Source organism: Canis lupus, chromosome 25 (genome assembly GCF_003254725.2).
Source record: "Canis lupus dingo isolate Sandy chromosome 25, ASM325472v2, whole genome shotgun sequence".
Lineage (NCBI taxonomy): Eukaryota > Metazoa > Chordata > Mammalia > Carnivora > Canidae > Canis > Canis lupus.
The window spans coordinates 12,754,061-12,772,292 of NC_064267.1; the positions used below are offsets into that span (position 1 = coordinate 12,754,061).

Here is an 18,232-nt window from a genome sequence, read left to right on the forward strand (position 1 = left end):
ATAGCCAACAGACACATGAAAAAATGCTCCACGTCACTTGGCATCAGGGAAATATAAATCAAAACCACCATGAGATACCACCTTATAGCAGTCAGAATGGCTAAAACTAACAAGTCAGGAAACAACAAACATTGGCAAGGGTGTGGAGAAAGGAGAACCCTCCTGAGCTATTGGTGGGAATGCAAGCTGGTGCAGCCACTCTGGAAAAATGTGTGGAGTTCCTCAAAGAGTTAAAAATAGATCTGCCCTACGACCCAGCAATTGCACTTCTGGGGATCTACCCCAAAGATACAGATGCAATGAAATGCCGGGACACCTGCACCCCGATGTTTATAGCAGCAATGTCCACAATACCCAAACTGTGGAAGGAGCCTCGGTGTCCATCGAAAGATGAATGGATAAAGAAGATGTGGTATATATTTAGAATGGAATATTACTCAGCCATCAGAAAGGATGAATACTTACCATTTACATCAATGGAGAGTATTATGCTGAGCAAAATAAGACAGAGAAAGACAATTATCATATGGTTTCACTCATATGTGGAATATAAGAAATAGCACAGAAGATCATAGGGGGAGGGAAGGAAAAGAAAAACCACGAGAGACTCTTAACCATAGGACCTAAACTGAGGGTTGCTATTAGGGAGTTGGGTGGGGGGATGGGGTAACTGGGTGATGGGCATTAAGGAGGGCACATGATGTGTTAGCACTGGGTGTCATATGCAACTGCTAAATTATTGAACACTACACCTGAAACTAATGATGTTGGCTAATTGAATTGGAATTTTTAAAAAAGAAAAATCAACCAATAGATCAGTATCACTCATTCACACCATAAAAAAAAAAAAAAAAAAAGAAAAGAAAAGGCGTGGGCTTTTCTTGGAGAAGGTCGACCCACATGCTGTCTTAAAACCCACATCCAAGAAGGTGGAAATGAATGGTTAGATTCACACCAGTCTGTGAAACCCTGTGCACATGGAAGTGTGCATGACTTCCACATCTGTCTCCTACTACAGAGAACTGAACTCTGCTCTGGAGGAGAGTGGGGCCAGAGGCCTGGCTGCCTTGCCTCTCTTTAGGATAACTAAATGGTCACTATTCCGTGATTCAGTGATCATTTCTTTCAGAGAGTACTTAAGGCTTTTAGAGTGTGCAGCAGCACAAAATAACAAAACTGATGAATAAATAAAAAAGGTCATCATTCATAGTTTTTTTTATTAATATGTAACTTTGTTTGGCTTTACTGGTACTTTGGATCAAACTCTCTTTGAGAATAGATGAACCGAATCTCCTGACATTCTCTATACTTTTTACTATTAAAATAAAAATTGCTTAGGATGCTGTGACAAGGTGTTATTGTCTCACATGACTCCTCCCCTCCTTCTGTTATCATTATAACCAAATTATAGCTAGGTACATGACTACCCAGAATAAAACTGTATTTACTCACCTTCCTTGCATCTTAAAATAGCCAATGAAATATAAGCAGGATTGGTGTTTACAACTACTTAGAAAGGTCCTTAAAAGGAAGAAACACACACTTTTCACCTTCTTTCTTCAAGCTGGCTGGAATACATGTTTGGTGGCTAGAGCTATAGCAGTTGTCTTAGCCATGACTTGAAATCCATGTGCTGAGAATTATGGTAGAAAGATCTGAGTCTCCGATAACATGGTATATTATACCTGTCTGTATTGATTATACTAACTGAATTAATTCCTCTAATTATTGACAAATTGCCCTTCAGATACCAAATTACAGTTCTATCAGCCATGTATGCACTGCCCTTAAATGACTTGATCCTGAGTAGTCCTTAAATAAATAATGGAAGGGTTTTTGCCCTCTAATTATTTAAACCATTGTTATTTTGTTACCTATCCCTCATGCATCACTTTATTTTAACCAATACTAGCCCCACTCAAAGTATGAGAGAAAATGCTCTTCCTTCAACCCACCCTCCGTCACTCTGGAGATGCTTGCAGGAAGTATGTTTATTGAAGTCATCATTGCTCTGATTTTCTGCCTCTGCTGAACTCTTATTCTATGTCTGATCTCTGTACCTTTTTTTTTCTCTAAAAATCTGGGAGGTAGCCGGGAGGAATAAATCCAACAAATCTAGTACTCCTTGAGCAGGAGGCACATGCAACATTTTACAGAGTGGACAGCCATGATGTACTGTTAAGTTGCTAATGATGGACAGAGCAAAGCAAGTGAGAAATCAGGGACTTTCTGAGGGTCAGGCCTCCCTACTGTCCATCCAGGCTGGGTGATCAGAGGCAAGAAATGTGTCCCAGCCCCACTGAGTCAAGCCACACCCACCCCAATTTTGATTCTAGTTTGTTTGAATCAGGACCTCAGCCAAACTTGAACTTGGACTTGGATCCTCAAACTTAGGTGAGGCCAACACTAAAATACAGCCATAGACAGGGAAGTTAGAATTCAGGGCAAAGAAGTAACCAGACTCCATAGCATCAACTGAGTGGGAGAGAAGGGGGAAGACAGATGTAGTAGATGATATCCATATACAAAAAAATTAATCTAGACACAGAAATTACACCATTCATAAAAATCGACTCAAGGTGAATTATAGACCTAAATGCAAAATGCAAAACTATAAAACTTCTATAGTATATCACAGGGGAAAATCTAGGTGATGTTGGGTTTGGTGATGACATTTTCATGCAACACGAAAAGCACAACCCATGAAAGAAAAAGATTGGTAAGTTGGACTTCATTAAAATGAAAAACTTCTGATCTGCAAATGATACTATTAGGAAATGAGAAGACAAACCACCTGTATCTCAAATATACAAATAACTATTAAAACTTAATAAGAAAACAAACAAGTCAATTTAAAATTTGGCAAGAGGCACAAATAGACATCTTACCAAAGTCATGCAAGTGGCAAATAACCATATGAAAAAATGTTTAACATCATGTTATCAGAAAAATGCAAGTGAAAACAACAAGATACCACTATACACCTATTAGGATAACCAAAATCTAAAACATTGACAACACCAAATGCTAGTGAGAATGTAGAACAACAGGAATTCTCACTCATTGCTGGTGGGAATGCAAAATGGTACAGCCACTTTGGAAGAAGTTTAGCAATTTCTTACAAAGCCAAACACAGTCTTATATGATCTGACAATCATGCTTCAAGGTGTTTATACAGTGGAGTTGAAAAAGTATTTTTACACAAAAACCTGCACATGAATATTTATAGCAACTATATTATTATCCCAAATTGAAAGCAACCAAGATGTCCCTTAATAGGTGAACTATGAACAAAAAAATTGTGATACATCTGTACAATGGAATGTGATGGCCTCAAGCCACAAAACAAAAACAAAAACAAAATAAAAAACCATGAGGAACCTCAGATACATATAGCTATGTTAAAGAAGTCAATCTAAAAAGGTTACATACTAGGGTGCCTGGGTGATTCAGTCTATTGTGCATCCTACTCTTGATTTCTGCTCAGGTCATAATCTCAGGTTCATGAGATCGAACCCCATACTGGGCTCTTCACTGGGTGTGGAGCCTGCTTGGAATTCTCTCTCTCCCTCCCCCACTGCCCCTCTCCACCACCACTCACATGCATGCTCACTCTCTAATAAATTAATTAATTTAAAAGGCTACATACTGTATGATTCCAACTAATTGACTTTCTCAAAAAGGCAAAACTATAGAGACAATGAAAAGATGAGTGATTGCTAGGGGTTAGGGTGGAGGGAGGGATGAACAGGTAGAGAGCTCAGATCGTTGGGGCAGTTTAACGGTTCTGTAGATTACTATCATGGTGGATATAAGTGTTTATATATTTATCAAGACTCATAAAATGTACAATACCAAGAGTGAACCTTAATGTAAACCATGAAGTTTGGTTAATAAGAATGGTTTATCAACTGTTACAAATGTAACTGAGTCAGTGAGAGGGAAACTGTGGGTGGAGAGGGGATATACGGGAATACTCTGTACTTCCTGTGCAATTTTTCTGTACACCTAAAACTCTCTAAAGAAAACTGCTACTAAGAAAATTTTTTAAGCAAAAGTTGGTAAAAAAAGATATGGAATCTGGCCAAGTTGTCATTTCTGGACAAGTGGGGCAGGGGAGGTTCAAACAAGGAAACCAAGAGTATCTTGTGCTCAGAGCTCAGCCAGGTATGTTCCTCACTAGAGCAATGACATCCAGCCCTTGCATATGACAAACTGCTGAGCTGAGAGCCTTTCCTAACTTGCCAGGGCCCCACTGATGGTAGGGCAGAGTGAAGACTTGAATCTAGCTCTTCTTACTATAAAGATCTTTCTATCGTTCACCACTCTCTGAACTCACCTGCTTCCATAGATGGGAGAGGTGCTCATGACCAGTCAGATATACAAAGTCAGATACTCTGATAGGCCTGTACACAGTCAGTGCTCAATATATTACTGCTTCACATGAATTGGAGGAAGATGATATTTCCTTAAAATGAGCATTTGGAGTGTCCTTATCTCTGCCTCCTAAAGAGAGGAAAATAAAAATATAGAGTTATAAAGACAGAGTAACTATAGCCAAGGTGATCTAAATACTGTATTTAGGCCGAAAGAAAGCATAGTCTAAAATAGTTCCCTCCATCAGCAAGTCGCTGGCAGAACAGGCCACCCATCCCTCCCTGACAATAGCCCCAAATGTGAGGTCCTATTGTTGAGCACTAATCTCTACTATTTGAGCAACTCCTTGGGCACACGGCTAAAAGGCTCATTACCACTGTGAGAACACGGTCTGCTGTGTTTTTGAACACATGCAATCTGCAGAGAGCAATTTGAAGCTAAACGTGGGCGCTCGGGACAGCAGCTCTGCAAAGGGCTGCCTCCCACCTCCACCTATGTGCCCTGCTCTTCCTCTGCAAGAAGGAATCTATGGAAATGGCCCAAGCACAAAAATGACATTCATTGTTGTTACGGTGAGTCGGCAGAGATTGCTTTGCATGTTCAGTTTTTTTGAAAAACACTGAGAGGTCCCTCGCCCAGCAGGAAACCAGTTGCAGTGGCATTCATTTAGTGCTCCCTGCAAGCACGTTTTGTGTGGGGCTCCGCCCTTAGTAGCCAGCTCCTGGAAATGTCTGAAGCTACCATGTGGGGGGCTGTGCACAGGTTTGGTAGTGTCCTAACACAATCTGAGGCAAACAGATTTGTGCCCTAAATAGCCTGTGCCCTTAAATAGCATGAAGTGACCTAACGCCCTTGTCCTGGGAATATGCACCTCATGGAAAGGCCTCTGAGGTTGGGGCTTGCTCATTCTAGGTGGTTTGCCTGGTTTACTAAACTGGTTTTAATATTGATGTGAGAGTAGTATAAAGAGATCATGTGCTTTGAGGAGGCCTCCATTTCATCCCGGGAGTGGTGGGTGCTGCTCTGGGGGTCTCCTGGGGCAGAGTGTGTAATCCTGCCGCTTTTTAGGCTCTGGAGGATCCTGTCAGAGATGACCACATTCTTCCTGCAGGGTGAATTTTGTACCAAGATTGAATCTCTCTAAAGCAAATCAGTCTGGCATTGCCAAGACCGAGTTCCAGAGCGTAGCAGGAAATGAGCAATACTTTTGGGTAACAAGTTCTCAGTCTTTATGAAAAACTTGCTGAATCCAAACTGTGATTCCAGAACTTGTCCATTTCACCTACATTTTCAAATGTATTGTCATATTCCTTATTATCTTTTTAACAATGGTGGGTTCTGTAGCAAAAATCCCCTTTATAATCCTTGACATCGATTTTTTTTTACTTACTTTTTTCTTTAACAGACTTGCCAGGGAGTTTTGAGTTTTATTAGTCCACTCAAAGAATCTTTGTCGTTCTTGTTACTTTTTGTATATTTATTTTTCTGAGTCATTATTTTTGGCTTTTATCCTTATTATATCCTTACTTCAACTTTCCATCGCTTTATTTTCCTGTTCTCAAAGTTCTTGAGATAGACTCTTAGCTTATTGATTTTCAGCATTTATTCTTGTCAAATATAAGCCTTTAAAGCTATAAATTTTCCTTCAAGCATGGCTTTGGCTGTAACCTAAAGTTTTGATATATAGTATTTAATCATAATTTATTGTAAGGTGTTTTCTGATTTCCATTCTGACATCTTCTTTGTCCTATAGGTTTTTGAGAAAAAGTATTGCTTACTTTCAGAAAGAGAACAATTTTGATTTTTAGCCTAATTACACTGAAGTGAAAAAAAAATTCTCTGTATGATTTTAATCCTTTGAAAATGTGAAACTTACTTAACAGCTCAGTTTGCAACCAGTTCACTCTTGTGCTCCATAGGGCAGCCATCCCTTGAACAGCCATGAGGAGGACATTTATCCTGATCCCTAAGGAAGTCTGATGGGCAGGCTCTCAGGCTGCTTATGACTCCACTGCTCTGCTCAGGGGTCTCCAGCACATACAAAGTAATGTGAGGCCAATACTTTCCAACTTCCCACCAAGGGGGCCCAGTTTGGTACCTGTTATGATAAATTTTAAGTGTCAACCTCAATAAGCCATGGGTGGCCAGATATTTGGTCAAACATTATTCTGGGTGTGTCTGTGAGAATAATTCTGGATGACATTAACATTTGAATTGGTAGACTGAATAAATCAGATTGCTCTCCCAGTATGGGTGGGAAGTTGAAGAGCCTAATAGAACAAGAAGGCAGAGTAAGGAGCTCCTCCTACTTGATGGCTTCTCAGCTGAGACATTAGTTTTTTGTTTTTTTCCAAAAGATTTTATTTATTTATTCATGAGAGACACACAGAGAGAAGCAGAGACACAGACAGAAGGAGAAGCAGGCTCCTTGCAGGGAGCCTGATGTGAGACTGGATCCTGGGATCCAAGATCACTCCCTGAGCGGAAGACAGACACTCAACCACTGAGCCACCCAGGCATCCCTGAGACATCAGTTTTTTGTCCTGCCATTGGACTCAAACAGAAATGTTGGCTCTTCCTGGGGCTCAAGCTTGCTGGCCTTCAGACCGGAACTATACTGCCTACTCTCCTGAGTTTCTAGCTTATTGATCTGCCCCCAAGAACTTGAGACTTATCTGTCTGTATAATCACATGAGCCAATTCCTTACTGTTTTTAAATAAATTTTAAAACTAATAAATAATAAGTTAATGAATAAATATTGGATATATTTCTTTGGAAAATTCTGACTAATACAGATTTTGGTACCAAGAAGGAGGGCACTGCTATAAAAAATACCAAAAGTGTGGAAGTGGCTTTAGGACTATTGCAGGTAACAGGTTCAGGCTGAAGGATTTTTGAGACACGTGCTAAAATAAGCCTAGATTGACATGATGGGACTATTGGCAGATATGGATGCAAAAGCAATTTTGCTGAGAAAAAAAGGAGAGCTGGAGAGAAAGTCCCCATCTTCTCAGAGAATGAATAACCATAAACAGAGCATTGCTGGGACTGTGGATGTTTAAGGACATTCTGGGAGGCCTCAGCCAGAAGTGAGGAAAAGGTTACTGACCGAGAAGTAGTCCCTGTTAAAAAGTGGCAGAAATTTGGCTGAGCTGTGTTCTAGTGTTTTGTAGAAGATAGAACTTGTAAGTGATTAAATTGGAAATTTAGTTGAGGAGATTTTTAAGCAAAATGTGGAAGGTGTGGCCTGGGTCCTCCTGACCACTCACCAGAAAACTCAAGAGGAGAAAGATGAATTGAAGAAGGAAATGTTAAGCAAAAAGGAACCAGAATTTTGAAATTTGGAAAATCGTCAGCCTGCCCATCTGGCAAAAAATAAGGAAGCTTGTTCTGAAGAGAAGGGTGTGGCTGGATTTTCCCATGATAAAGGGATGATGAGATTATTTGAGCAGAAACATGATTAGTTTGAGCTGATATGGAAGGAGATGGGACCCATGAAGGGGGACTGTGGGTTGGACTCTTGGATTCTAGCTCATGGGATCTGAGCTGTGCAAGTGTGAATGTGTGCTGTTCTTGGAAAGGGGGGAAGAATAACTCAGAATCAATTCAGAGGTCATCTGAGCTGCCCCCTCCGTTTCAAATCATGGGGTCTCTGTCTGAAGCCTTGGGGACAGGACCACCCCCTAGAGCCATGAGGGCAGGACCCCTGCCCCAGTGGATCCGGGACATGGATCATCAAGTCAGAGACAACAACTCTTGAGCTTTAAGATCTAATGAGATTTGTCTTGCTAGATCTGGGTCTTGCTTGGGACCTGTCACCCCTGTCGTCCTCTCATTTTTTTTTTTTTTTTTGGAGTAGGAATATCTATCCTATGCCTGCTCCATATTATATTTTGGAAGAACATAATACACAAGTGTCTGGTTTCACAAGTTCACTGCTAGAGAGAATCTTACCTCGTCTCATCCACACTTGATTTGGACTTTAGATTTTAGAGTTGATGTTGGAATGAGTTAAGATTTGGGGGACTGTTGAGGTGGAATGAATGCATTTTGCATGCAAGAAAAAAACGTGAATTTGTGAGGAGGCATGGGGGAAATGTTATGGACCAAATGTTTGAGTCCCTTCAAAATTCTTATGTTGAAGCCCTAACCCCTAATGTGATGGTGTTTGTTGATGGGGCCTCTGAAGAAGTACTCAAGGTTAAGCGCGGCCCTAAGAGTGGGACTTGGATTTTATAGGAATAGTGTTCTAAGAAGAGACACTAGAGAACGTGTTCTCCCTCTTCTCATTCTCTGTTTCTGCATGCACACACCATGGAAAGGCCATGTGAGGACACAGCTAGGAGGTGGCTATCCAAAACATGTGGAGAGAGTTCTCACCAAGTACTGGCACTCTAATCTTGGGTTTCTAGGCTCCAAGACAGTGAAAAAATAAATTTCTGTTGTTTAAACCGTGTAATCTGGTGTATTTTGTTGTGGGGAATAATACAGTCCCCTCTAGTGCGATCCCTTATTTGACAGATGAAGACATTGAGGTTCAGAGTGGGCAGGTAGGATGTAACTCCTTAGAGGGACACCTGGTGGCCCCTGAATTTCCTGGTTCAGCTTTTTCTGGTGCTCTTTCCACTATAACACACTACATGTCTTCATTCCCTCTGGCACACTTAATAAATAAATCGCAGCCAATCATAATATCAAGGCCTTCGTATTGTTTCTACAAATTTATTCAAATCCAGAGCTATTGACCTCTCTGTGGCCCTTAATCTGATTTCATAAAGATTCCCAAACTTTCCTTATGCTGTTAGACATTAATACTTTTATTCTAATAAAAAAAGGCTAATCCATTTTTATCAACATCCTTCTAGTCAATAAACATATCTCTGTTTCTAAGAATGTAGACTCTTTCAATGAACAAAACTATAGTATTTTGATTTTGAATCAAGAAAAATGTGCCTGTATGAAAGAGGATTTCAACTATCTCCATTTTGACCTTTGTCTGTACTTTCTAATTGATTAGGTCCTTCTTTCCAGCTTATCTCTTAACACAGGCAAAAGACCTTGCAGGCAGTGTCCCATGATGGTCACCAAAGTTAGCCCCTCATGCAATAAGGACTGCCTGGAGCCAGCAAGATCCTGCCCATAATTGACCCCAAGACAATGATGACTTGACCTTGACTGACCGCCTGCACATATTCACTGACCTTTGGCCCACATTTTCCTTACATAAACCTGGAAGTATTTTTAGCACTTTGGAGACAGTCTTTGTGCCACTAGTCCACTACTTTCCTGTGTTGGACTCAATGAACTAAATTCTTTTCTTGTGTCACCACCACTCATCTCTCTGCCCCTGGATTTTGTGAGCAGAGAGTGGCTCAACCTGGTCTCTTGGGGACCCCCAAAGCCAGGTGCTCTTGCATCCTGGGTCCTGGCTACATGGAGACATTTTTTTCCTGAATTGGTCATTAAGCAAAAATTTAAAGATAAGTAAATACATATAAATGCTTTCTACCATTCTAGAGTCACTGGCTCCAGGGTAAATGTATCACTTTTAAGACAATGTGTAAGAAAATTTAGTTCATAGACTTGTACCAATAATTCCACTTCTAGGAATTTGCCCAAAATGATCATCAGTCAAGTGCAAAGTGATACAAATCCAAGGATAATAATTGTAAGCATTGTTTAATAAAATGAGGTGAAGGAGTCTTAAATGTATGTCAAGAAGACATTGGTAGAATGCTATGTAACTACTTTAAATATTTGAATCTGTTTACATGAAGGTTATAGAAAATTATTATGTGATAAGGTACCTTATACGAATTGAAATATTTAATAAATATAAAATTGTGCATGTACATGTGCAAACATATATAGAAGAGATATCTATGTGGCTATTTGTCAGAATATTTGCAGACAAATATTGTATATCCCACTTACATGAGGTACCTAGAATAGTTGAATTCATAGGGACAGAAAGTAGAAGTTATGAGAGCTGGGAAGATGGGGATAATGAGGAGTTGGTGATTGATGGGCATGGAGTTTTTATTTGGGATGATAAAAAAGTTATGGACATGAATAGTGGTGATGGCTGCACAACTGTGAATGTACTTAATGTCATTAAATTGCATACTTTAAAATAATAAAGTTTATGTTATGCATATTTTATTACAGTAAAAAGGGCAATTGAAAAAATTTATTTGGATCCCTTTACTGTTCCCAATTTTATTTAATTTTTCTTTTTGCTATTAAAAACTCTTAAACATGGCTGAACATTTAAAAAATTGTTAACAGTGGCTGTCTCCAGGTGGTATCCAGGAGATATTTTTATTTTTATTCTTCACTGTCTTCTATTGCTGGTAGTATCTTTATAATCAGAAAAAAAGTAATAAAACAATTTCATACAAATGAAAAGAAACAAAACAATGTGGGTTCTGTCCATTCTCTCCTGTGTAATGGTGTATCTACATCACCGATAGTGAATGATGTAGCATAGAAGAAAATATGATTACTAGTGGATAGAGCCTATCTAGAGACTAAGTTACACACACACACACACACACACACACACGCATGCATGCATGCCTACAAACTGAGTGGGTGATGGCTTTGGTTCAGTCTATGGGAGACAGTATGTGAGTCACTGCAAAAGTACAATGGCCTTAGCAAACTAGGGGTAAAGGTGAACTTCCTCATCTTGATACAGAACATTTACAAAAAACCTAGTTAACATCAACTTAATAGTGAGAAACCCATGATCTCATGCTAAGATCAGAGCAAGGCAAGGATGTCTCCACTGACCACTGCTTTTCAACATTGTACAGAATGTCCTAAATAATGCAGTAAGACAAGAAAAGGGAGGCAGAGCATACAGATTGGGAAGGAAGAAATAAAATTCACAGATGACATGGTTGTCCAGATTGTCCATGTAGAAAATCTGAAAGAATTGTCAAAAACAACAACAACAACAACAACAACAACAACAACAAAAACAACCCTACTGGAATTGATAAACAATTATAGCAGGGTTGCAAGATACCTGTTAATACACAAAAGTTAATCACTTTTGTGATTTTTTTGTGTAATACAAATTAATACACAAAAGTTAATCACTTTCCTATATATCAGCAATGAACAGGTGAAATTTGAAATTAAAAACATAATACCACTTATATTACCCCCCCAAGTTAAATATTCAGGTATAAATCTAACAAAATATGTACAAGATCTGTATGAGGAGGACTATAAAAAGACTTGTGGAGGAAAGGCAAGTGGGTTACTACTGGGGTTTGAGCAGGGTTCTCAACAGTGGCTGTACATTGCAATGACCTGGAGACTTAAAAACAATACAGATTCCTGGATCCAACCTCTCCTCCACCCCTAGAATTCTGATGTAATTGCACTATCTAGACATTTGAGATTTTCAAAATCCCCTCAGGTGATTCTCATGTGCAGCCAACATTGGGAACCATGGCCTCAGGGCACCCAGGACACTCTTCCCATTAACCAAGACCTCATGAACAAGGAAACAACCACAGATGGCTTTAGATGATCATAATATCAAGTTTGCATTATGCTAAGAAAATTCTGCTATCTTGCTATTTTGCCTATCCTAATCATCATAAAAATTGTACTGCATGGCATAATTTGGAATCTTAATGAGAACTGCTTTCTTAGTCTTAATAGGATTCCAAGTTACGTTAATCCTTTATAAAAATCTTTCAATATATTATGCTTACTATGCCAAAAATATTTTGTTAGCACTGCATTTTAAACACAAGAGAGAGAGGGGGGGAAAAAAGAACAGAGCAGATAGCTCATTTTAAAATACTCTAAAAGGCAAAAGCAGTTCTTCACACATGCCAGCATTGCAGACATGGATGTTATCCAAACTTACTTTGTAGAAACAAGACTTCAGCCTTGTAGGAAACAGAAAACACAAGCCCAGGAAGCAGCATGACTCAGATGTAACCCTGCTCATCTATAGCCACTCCCCTGCCAAGGCCACCTAACCCCTTGGAGCCTCTATTTCCCTGGGCTGGAAGGGAAGGAACCTAACTAGCTCCCACTACCTAATATATCAGGCACCGGGCCAAGTGTCTTATATTTGCTATCCCACAGTCCTCCCAGCTACTTTATGAGATAAATATTATTAACCTTTCTTTAGTTTGGGGAAAACTGAGGCTTAGGCATATTAAGTAAATGCCCAAAATCACACAACCAGAAAAGGCAGAGATAGGACTCAAAACTGGGTCCCTCTGAATCTAAATTTTTCTGTCTGAACCACTCTAGTATAACAAATCTGGCTGAGATCAAAAACCAGTTTAGACTTGATGACATCAAGCCAAGTGAAATAAGCCAAGTACAAAAGGACAAATGCTGTATGGTTCCACTTAAACGAAGTACCTGGAGTAGTCAAATTCATAGAGACAGAAAGTAGAATGGTGATTGCAAGGGGCTTGGTGAGGAGGGGACTGGGGAATTCATTTTTAATGGATACAGAGCTTTCATTTGGAATATAAAAAAGTTCTAGAGATGGATGGTGGTGATGGTTGCACGATAGTGTGAATATACTTCATGCCACTGAAGTATAAGCTTAAAAATGATTAAGATGGCAAGTCTTATGTGTATTTTACCACAATAAAAATATAAAAATATATTTTAAAGATTTAAAAAGTCATGTCCAGAGAAATGTGCAAATAAAGGGATTGTGACCCACTTTACAGCATGAAAAGCAATGGAATTCCTAAAGCCTGTTCTATCTGGAAACCAACAGTGTTTCCAATTTTCCTTCAAAACTCTTCCTATGCTCTATTGATGACTACCAACCCTTCATTGTCTCCTTCCACCACAGACTGAGACCACAAATTCATCCTTTGTGGAGGTGGGGGTTAGGAAAGCCCAGAGTTCCTGATGTCATGTACCTGGTGATCTGCAACCACTCCACAAGAATTTTTCCACATTCTACCAGAAAGCCAATTGCATTAATTGCCATGAGACATTTTAAAATGGGAGCTGTTTAAGGCTTGCTCCTCTCACCTAAGAGGGAGGGACTCATCTCTTCTGGGCATGAAGACAAATACAGTGACTGAGGACAGAAATGCTTCATTGCATAAAGCAGTGGTTCATCTAGTGTGGGCTCAAACAGCTGCATCTGCAGCACTTGGGAACTTGGTAATGATCCCACCCCGGGCAACTGAGTCAGAAATTCAGGGAGTGGACCCTAGCAATCTGTGTTTTAACATGTCCTCCTGGTGACTTTGATGCCTGCTAAAGTTTGAGGATCATCTGCATGTATCACTTCCCATTAGGAAAAACAATCACCTTTGTACTCACAGAGTTTTTGCCCAAAGGAATTAAAAAAGAAGCAGGCTTCTCAACCCTTGACTGCATATTAGAATCACCAGCAGAGCTTTTAGAATTTCCACCCCCTAAAAACAAAAAACAAAACAAAACAAAACAAAAATTCCACCTCCTGAATCTTGACTCAATGGCTGTAGAGTGGGTGTTCTAATGGGAATAAGGGATTCCCATGCCACTTGCTAATTTATCTATGTCCTTTTATTCTGGGTTACCTCCACCTCAGCAACAAGTCTTCTTCTGATTCTTTTCTGGAAAGGGCTGGAAGGGTGAGAAAGAAATGTCTGCCGAGTTTCATTGAATAATAATAGAAGAGTAGGCCTCTTGGTAGTTTTACCTCACTGTTATTGTACGACACTGGGCTCAAGGTAGGATGCTTGATCTGCTGACCTAAGAATCAGTTTTCTTAGAGTCAGAGTTCAGGATGATGTATTTATGCACCCCAAGGGAAAGATGAACACATGTAAGCATTTGGCTGCAAAGATTATTGTGAACTCAACAGAGCATAGGGAAAGTTTTGAAGGAGAACTAGAAACACTGTTGGTTTCCAGATAGAGCAGTCTCCCAAACAGTTCCCTTAGACTTTAGTTTATTCCACAAAGACATGGACTTTCCCAAGGGATAAGTGAATAGACCCTTCACAACTCACTGTGAGGAGTTAGAGAAACAGAGAGATGTAAGAAGTATATGATAAATTTACCATCTCAATGTGAATGGTCTTAGTGGCACTGGCAAGTGTTGCCAGAGTAGCTAGGACAGTCAATGTGGTCAGCTCAATGAGAGAGCTGTGACTAGTAATGTCATTGACTGTTTCTGAAAGCCAAGAAAACCAGAGTCTGTCCTTAAAGAACAGGACAGATAAGTAGGGGAAAAGTATGGCCCCGAGAAAGGTTAATCAAGCAGCATAAGCACACACAAGGGAAATGAAGAGCAATGTGAGATAACACAGCACACAGCTCAGAGAGGGTAGGGAGACAGGACAACAGCAACATTGGTGGGAGCAAAACAATAGCTCTTCCCAGGAAGTACAGCAAGCCCATGTACTATTGTTATCAGACTTGAGCAATGAGTCAGGAACTCCTGCAGACAGTCCTTTGTCCATAGCCAGCTGGGTCTCCGCTAGAGCCATTCTCAGTTAGCTGACTCTGGTGTTCTGTTAATTGTCCTTTTGTGGTTTCACCCTACACATCTGTTCTACTGTGCATATAAGAAAGGACAGAACATTTACACTGTCTTCATATGGAATGTTAAACTCAAAAGGCAGGATTTATGCTGGTGTGACTTGGATATTTAGGAGTTGTGGCATGTCAATCCATTTGAAAGTCTATTAAAGCATCTAGGATTGCTCCTCTGCTCACATTTTTATAAGATAGGGTCACAGAAGGTCTCTTTTCACACCATACCAGGTGTTCCACTAGCTGGGCAGAGAAGCATGTGAGATAAATAAGAATAGGTCATAAGGCACCTGGGTGTCTCAGTCAGTTAAGCGTGTAGCTCTTGATTTCGGCTCAGGTCATGACCTCAGATTTGTGAGATTGAGCCCTGCATCAAGCTCCTCACTCAGGAGGAAGACTGCTTTTCCCCCCAACCCTTGTCCCTCCCTGCATATACTCTCTTGTGCTCTTTCTCTCTCTCAAATAAATAAATATTAAAAAATTTTTTTTACTTATTCATTCATGAAAGATACACAGAGAGAGGCAGAGACATAGGCAGAGGGAGAAGCAGGCTCCCTGAGGACTCTGGGATCACGACCTAAACCAAAGGCAGACACTCAACCACTGAGCCATCCAGGTGCCCTTAAATAAATATTTTAAAAAGAAAAATAAGAATAGGTCATATCTTGTAATCCACATAATTCATTTTCATGTTATTCTATTTACTTTTTTAAAAAAAATATTCTCTAAGCTTAAAGTCTTCATTAAAATCCAGCCCAGCTTCAGTCACACTCTAGGAATATGAAGATAGTAGTCATAAGCACCTGCTTGGTAGAATGAGGAGGAACAACTTCCCATACAACCAGCACAGTCTAGCAGTGTAAAGAAGCAAAAGAACCCTAAGGGGAATGGAAATCTATAAGGCCTAACCACCCCTCCCATGGAGACTCTCCCTCCATTATTAATCTTGGCAGATAAGAGTTGGAGTTTTATTAGTGAAAGCTGTTTCCTTAGTGGGACTCCAAGAAGGAGATAACTAAGGAACAAGAAAAGAGCCATCAAGGATCAGAAACAAGCATGAAACCCTGGCTCTAGACACTCAGGGATACATGGGACATGTGAACTTTACTACATCTCTGTGCTTAAGCTTATATGTTATTTCCCAATTAATTCTACATTTTCTATGTTTTTAAAATCCAACCAGTGTTACTTAGAGAAAACATGAAAAAACATACAAAGAGATGTGAGTTGAATAGAGATTCTGGAGGTCACCGTGGAGAAAGACATTATAGATTTGGTCACTCAAAATGGAGAGACCTCATTAAACACTGAAAACATTCAGCTGTAACCAAAAAAGGAAATGAACTATATTAGGCCAAGAGTAAGAGCTACTGTATAAAGCCCCAAACCAAGCCTCGAAAAGATCAAGATGATCTGCTCATAAATTAATTGTCTAACTGAACAAAATGCAGCACTCTTTAAAGAAAGAAAATAAATCCAGACTTTCAACAATGTTACATCTACAATACCCAGCACAATCTCAAAAATAATCATGCAACGAAGTAGAATATACAACATGTAATCAGAAAAAAAAGAAGTCAATATAAGCATAATCAGAAATGACACAGATGTTGGAATTAGCAAAGGAGAACTTTAAAACAGCTATCATAAGCAAAGAAAAAGAGGTACATAATGAGTGAAGAGATAAGGAGTAAGCAGGAAAAGTGGAAAAAATTAAAAAAAAAAAAAACATATGAAGGGATCCCTGGGTGGCTCAGCGGTTTGGGGCCTGCCTTCGGCCCAGGGTGTGATCCTGGAGTGCCAGGATTGAGACCCACATCGGGCTCCCTGCGTGGAGCCTGTTTCTCCCTCTGCCTGTGTTTCTGCCTCTCTCTCTCTCTCTCTCTCTCTCTCTCTCTGTCTCTCATGAATAAATAAATAAAATCTTTAAAAAAAAAAAAAACATATGAAGAGGGGCACCTGGGCGGCTCAGTCAGTTAAATATCCAACTCTTGATCTCAGCTCAGGTCTCTATCTCAGGGTTGTGATTTCAAGACCTGTTTTGGGCTCCATGCTGGGCATGGAGCCTACTTAAAAAAAAAAAAAATGAAGATTCTAGAACTGAAAAGTATAATATTTGAAATGAAAAAGTCACCAAATGGTGACTATAATAGCAGTTGTAACACTGCAGAAGGAAAAAAATCAATGAACATGAAGATGTGTCACTAACAAAACTGAAGAACATAAAGTGAAAAACATTAAAAACATAAACAATCTCAGTGAAACAATATTAAGCGGTCTCTCAAATGTGTAACTGGAGTACAACCAGAAGAAAAGAAAGACACTGGGGTATAAAAAAAAATGCGATGAAAGAAATAATCGCTTTTTTCCCCCAAATTTAAGGAAAACTATCAGCCCACAGATACACAAAATTCAATAAATCTCAAAGAGGATAAGCACACAGAAAACTACACTTAGGCATATGATCACCAAGCTACTACAAATGAAAGAGAAATTCTTAACTGCATCCAAAGAAAGAAGACACCATACATACAGGAAAAGTGATAATAGAAACTGCTGGTTTCTCATGAGAAACAAAGCCAACCTGTGCGAGAGAAAAGAAAAAAAAAATGTCAACTTAGAATTTTTTTTTTTAATGTGGAAAGCTTCACCAATTTGCATGTCATCCTGGTGCAGAGGCTGTGCTAATCTCCAATTTTAGTATATTCTGTTGCCAAAGCAGGCACACAATCTAGAATTCTTTACAACTTTTTTTTCTTTTTAAAAATGAAGGCGAAATAAATGTACTTCTAGAAAAACAAAGGCAACAACAACAAGAAAACAAATAAAAATGCATACACAGTCCTGCAATGTAAGAAAAATTAAAAGAAGTTCTTCAGGCCAAAGGCAATAGCACAAAAGTCAGGAAAGGGATAAACGTAAGTGTGCACTGCTCTAAGGTTCTCATATGTGAAGAAGTATGATATTAACTCAAAGTAAACTGATAGGTTAAGAATGTATATGGTATCCCTAGGTTCTAGGGGCAAGAGCAAAAATAAAAAGGCATAGTTAGCAAAACAAAGAGGCATAGTTAGAAAGCCAACAGAGGATGTAAAATGGAAGACCTAAAAATGCTTGATTAATGTAAAAGCAGGAAAGAGAAAAAAGAAAGACGGGATAAATAAAAATGAATAGCAAGACAATGGACATGAAGTCAATTATAGCAACAATTACATTAAAAGATAGAATAACATTCCAAGTAAATGTTAAGCATAAATAGACTAAATGTTCCAACTAGAAGGCAGAAATTATGAGATTGGAGAACTGTATTGTCTAGAAGAATGTA

The 18,232-nt window shown here is 39.3% G+C and overlaps 1 pseudogene; it reads right to left on the reverse strand.

Moving 5' to 3' along the window:
- Positions 1–17,538: 17,538 nt before the first annotated feature.
- LOC112670252 (U6 spliceosomal RNA) lies at positions 17,539–17,630 on the reverse strand (annotated as a pseudogene).
- Positions 17,631–18,232: the final 602 nt, after the last annotated feature.